The following is a 6,000-nucleotide window of genomic DNA, read 5'->3' as shown; positions in this document are numbered from 1 at the left end:
ATGCAGCCATCAAAAGAAATGAAATCTTGCCATTTGCGATGACATGGATGGAACTAGAGGGTATCATGCTTAGCGAAATAAGTCAATCGGAGAAAGACAACTATCATATGATCTCCCTGATATGAAGAAGTGGAGATGCAACATGGGGGTTAAGGGGGTAGGAGAAGAATAAATGAAACAAGATGGGATTGGGAGGGAGACAAACCATAAGTGATTCTTAATCTCACAAAACAAACTGAGGGTTGCTGGGGGGATGGGGAGGTTGGGAGAAGGGGGGTGGAGTTATGGACATTGGGGAGGGTATGTGCTATGGTGAGTGCTGTGAAGTGTGTAAACCTGGCAATTCACAGACCTGTACCCCTGGGGATAAAAATATATTATATGTTTATTAAAAATTTTTAAAAAAATAAATAAAAAGTCTGAATGATATTTTTAAAAATCTGCATTACTATTATTATTATTAATTTTTATTTTAGCTATTCCAGTGGAGATGAACTAGTATTAAATTCCATATCTGTAATTACTAATAAAATTGAGTACATTTGCAAAAAAAACAAAAACAAATTATAAACAATTGAGTAAAGGGAAGGTGAGACCAACAGTTTTAGAGTATTACGTTGGGTGGCTTTACATCACAAATAAAAGTGTCTTAGTTCGCAGCAGTAACTGATGTTCTTTATTCACAAAGGGAGAAAATAACATATTTCACTCACAACTCACTAGGTCTGAATTATGGAAGCATTCATTATTTTAATAGTACCTCCCACCCCTCACTACCATCCATAAAGTGTTTTCTCACCTTGCACCCTTGACGACATGAAAAGTGCAAATACAGCTTCTGAATACAACACAGCAATTAGGATAATGATCTTTCCATGTGCAGGGCATTGGACAGCTCCCCCCACTATCCCCTTTCAGTTGGTGAGGAAGGTTTGCCATACATAGAGGTACTATTTAAAAAGGCTTTCTCCTGCAAATTTATATAGAAAGAAATTGTTGAAAAATACCACTAGAAATTGAGCTTGCATCTGTTTTACCAAAAATGTTAAATTCTCCCAACAGTTTTTTGAATTCTATTCCAAAGTAATATTAAACCATTTAAGACAACACTGCATAATTCAAAAGAAAAGAATAGATATGCTTCAGCAAAGAAAATTGTATAATACTCTGGTTTAATGTAATAGAAGTCGCATTATCTGGATCTTTCTAATCATAATTTCAGTCGTTAAAGTACCAGGGACTCCATCAGTATAGACACTATATTCTGACTCAATTACACTATGCATTAGAAGTAGAGGTTTACAGCATCTATTAGACTTGTCATTACCCTTGTGCCATACTCGATTGACCAAAGGGGTGGGGGAACCCTCTCTCCTAAGGAGAAGAAAACGAAAAAGCAAATTCAGTGGAATGCATAATAGGTGCTCCTTGGGAGAATGCTTTAGGTTTCAGTTCATTTCTTCATAAGATGAACATTCCCACCAAAAGCATCAGAGTAAACATCATGCCTCATTACTCCTTTCCACTGTTCATACAACATGCATATAGGTATAATGCTGATTAATGAAAAGAAATTATAATATTCAATGACTTTCAATAAGCGATGGAGGAAGCAAACATTTACTAGTCTCCATGAATGAAAAAAAAACTCTCTAATAAAGCGTATGAGGGAGGATAGCTCCAGTTACCCTGGTGAAGGACAGAGTCCCCTTTCCTAGCTGGGCTTGCTGTGTGGTGCTGGAAACTACCCAACCCCATACATCACTCTGGAATGACAGAGCAAATAAATGAGAATTGAGAACGTAAGCTCTTCAGAAGTATATAATCACGTGGGCATTTGATAAACTCAAAAAGCATATATGGGAGATGGTTTGTAACTAAACCATGGTTTGTAACTAAAAAAAGCTTTGATTTTACAAATAATTTTCCTCTAGAAGCCAGATTTGCAGTATTTCTGACAAAATAATTCTGTAATATAGTCAGTCTTGGTCTTCCAGCTAGGCTTTGCCAAAAATAATAATACTTATTATACATTAAATAATAGTAATTATTATTATTGTAGCTCAAATAATTAGGTAAATTTTGTATGTGGATCTTTTGCCATAGCCTGAGTCTCAAGATAGCAAAGAAGCAGAACACCAAATGCTGACTTTCATAACTGCAAGAAGAGTGGAACTTGTCACTTTTCAACAGATACAGAAATGTTAAAGACAATTTAGATCCATGATCTTCAAGCCAGACTAACCTTCAGGATTATTTACAGAGCTTTTTCAACATTCCATTTCCCAGGCCAGACACATTGTGACAGGCTGAATTATGTTCCCCCAAAATTCGTATGCCTTAATCGTAGTACCTCAGAATGTGACTGCATTTGGAGATAGGGCTTTTAACGAAGTAATTAAGGAGAAATAAGCTCATTGAGTTGATCTCTAAAACAATATGTTTGGTGAGATTAGGACATGGGCGGGCACAGAGGAAAGTTCATGTGAGAGCAGAGAAAGAAGAGAGCTATCTGAAAGCCAAGGAGAGAGGCCTCCTTTGAAAGAATCAGTCCTACCAAAACCTTGATCTCTGACTTCAAGCTTCCAGAATCATGAGAAAAATTGATTTCTGTTGCTCAAGTAAGCCAGCCTGTGGCGCTTTGCTAGGACAGCCCTTGCAGACTTATATGTCCACTAAATCACAAGCTCTAGATATTGGCTGAATAATTTTTCTCTTTAAAATTATCCCCAGGTTTATATATACAAAGGACATGAAAGTAGGCTATCAAAGATATATCTGCTCTTCCACATTTGTTGCAGTATTAGTCACAATAGCCAAGATACAAAAGTAGTGTCTGCCAAAGACAAATGGATAAAGACAATTTGGTATATATAGATACAATGGAATATTGTTCAGCCCCCAGAAAGAAAGGAAATCTTACCATTTGCAACAACATAAATGGAATTTGGAGGCATTATGCTAGGTGAAGTAAGTTAGAGAAATACAAACACTGCATGATATCACCTATATGTAGGATCTAAAAGTGATGAATTCATAGAAAGAGAGAGTGAAATGGCCGATGTCAGGGTCTGAGCAGGTGGGAGAAATGGAAAGATATTGGTCAGAGGATATAAACCTGTCAGAAAATAAATAAGTTCAGGGGATTTAATGACCAGCATTGTGATTACAGTTATTAATAATGCATATATACTTGAAAGTTTTTCAAAAGGTAGATGTTAAGTATTCTCACCACAAAAAATAAATGACAATTATATGACAAGATGGAAGTTCTGGCTAACACTATTGTGGTAATCATTTTGCAATATCTAAGTGTATCAAACTGGCATATTGTACACTTCACACCATGTTTTATGTCAATTATATCTCAATGGAGCTAAGGAAAAATATTCCCAGGTGATTTTGAGGATTGGTCAAATCTAGATCAACCTCAACATCCAGAAGTTAAATACAGTTATTTATTCTTTCATTTCTGCTTTGTTTCATTTTGTTTTGTTTGTTCTGTTTTGTCTTTAGAGAGAACAATTATGGAGCATCTGCTCTGTGCTAGGAATAGTTCCAGACACTGGGAATACAGATGAATAAGACACAATAGTTGCATTTAAAGAGCTTACCATTTAAAGGATACAGACATAATAAGAGGTACAATTAACAAAAAGCAGAGGGTATCAACACAGTACTGAGGAAGGGCACTTAATGTCCACAGAGGTCAGGAAAAGCTTCTTGAAAGAGATGATGTTTGAGATGTGTATTGAAATAAGGTTAGGAGTAAAGCAAACTAGAAGGAAGAGAAAACATGAATGTGAGCACAGAGACAAAGAATAGGATAACCCGGACAAAACCACAGGCACTTCACTGCTGCATCCCACCCATCTGCGAAGCGAGAATCCAGACTATACCTGAACATGTTCAACAACTTACCCTAACCCCAGCATTAATTTCTCTCCATCATATTTTCCTACTTACCCTAGGAGTAAAAAAAGAAAATTGTCACAGGAAGAAATATAAATAGCTAGATTCATTTAGAGTTCTAGGCTATTTGGATTCCAAACAAGAACCAAATTCTATTAATAGAACCTACAAATATTTTCAGTGGAAGTGGGTCACAGAGAACAAAAATACAACAGAACTCTCTATAATAAGAGTCCTCTATATCAAGGGCTTCGTTTTTTCAAACACTGTTTCTGCCAGAATTCTTTTAGTTAGAGTGAGGAAAATCCACTCAAATGAGTTTAAGTGAAAGAGAATTTATTGAGTTTAAAAATTAAAACCAGTGTGATACAATGGCAGAGTTCACAGTCTCAAAAACATCAGTCTCAAAAACACTACCTCTATCTCACCCAACTCTTAGCCCTCCCACTCTCTGTCGGTTTCATTCTCAGAAATATCCTCCCCATGTGGTGGCAACATGGCTATCAGCAGCTCCAGACTTCTACCTTTTCATCCTGGGACCTCTTTCAGATGCTTTCAGTAATACCGTTAAGAAAGCTCCCAATTACAAAATAAAGAAGGCATGAAGATAAAAAGTACCGCATAGGGAATATAGACAACAATAATGTTGTATGGTGACACATGGTGATTGTATACTTACTGTGGTGAGCACTGAGTAATGTGTACACTCGTCGATTCACTATGTTGTACACCTGAAACTAATATAACATTGTGTGTCAACTATACTTTAATTTAAAAAAAAAGAAGAAGGTTTCCGATGGTCTTAAGAATCAGGTGCCTAGAGGTGCCTGTGTAGTTCTGTCACTGACCATCTGCCTTCAGCTCAGGTCATGAACCTGGAGTCCTGGGATCAAGCCCACATCGGGCTTCCTGTTCAGCAGGGATTCTGGTTCTTCTTCTCCCCTTCACCTCACCCTTGCTCTCAGTCCCTCTCTCTCTCAAATAAATAAATAAATAAAATCTTAAAGAAAAAAAAAAAAGGATCAGATGCCCACCCTTGAAACCATCATTGTGGCCAGGAGGATGCAAGGGTATTACAGTCCAGACCTTGGGTTCTGTATCCTCACCTAGAGCCAGAAGAAGTCATAGCCGTCTAAAATACATGAACTAAGAATAAAGAAGAGGCAGTTAGTTCCCTAAAGGAAAATCAGATTGCTATTATGAGAAAAAGAAATGCTTCGAAGGCAAAATTATTAGCTACTTATTACAAACATAGAAATGGATTAATCTGGCTGAGAGATTAGAAGGAAATCCCCTTCTTCCCCTTGAACCAAAAATTTCCTTGGGAAGTTTCCATAAATACACACTTCAGAAAATGTTCAAATTAAGGGAAATAAGCTCTATGCTACAACACTTCATGTCTCCACACTATGGAGAGATCACCAACACCAGTGCCATGTATGTAAATTGGCCCAAAATGCAGAATATTAACCTAAATATAATCCTGACTATAAATGGGAGGCATTGGCCAAGCTATGCTAAGGAAGAGAAAAGGAAACCACAGAAAACTGTCAGTTTCCCCACTTACATTCATTTCTGGAGAATAGATCCAAAACATTCTTATTCATGAATTCATAGACCATCATGATCAGGAGGCAAGTCTCCTGCAAGAAACAAAGGCAAGAAGGTTACACTGTTAGTTCGTATACATGAAAAAGGGCATAATCCAAGGGGTGGTAAAACTTCCCATTGTGTTTTCTCATCTTAGGGTGGGAAAAAAAGTTCAGAATTATCTCTAGGCAAAGTATGCTTCCTTTTTGAAGTCTAATCAAATAAGGGAATATTTATTATACAGAAGAGGTTTCCCCCCGCCCTTGGTCAAGACATTTTTCCAGAGAAAAAAATGCAACACTTCATTAAAATTCTGGTTTTCCTTGGCATGCCTGGGGGACTCAGTTGGTTTAGCATCTAACTCTTGATTTTGGCTCAGATCCTGATTTCAGGGTTGGGAGATCAAGCCCCACGTTGGGTTACTTGATGAGCGCAGATCCTTCTTAAGATTCTTTCCCTCTGGGGTGCCTGGGTGGCTCAGTCCTCAAGCATCTGCCT

Source organism: Neovison vison, chromosome 2 (assembly GCF_020171115.1).
Source record: "Neovison vison isolate M4711 chromosome 2, ASM_NN_V1, whole genome shotgun sequence".
NCBI lineage: Eukaryota > Metazoa > Chordata > Mammalia > Carnivora > Mustelidae > Neogale > Neogale vison.
The sequence above is the reverse complement of the archived record's forward strand: the minus strand, read 5'-3'. Positions refer to the sequence as shown.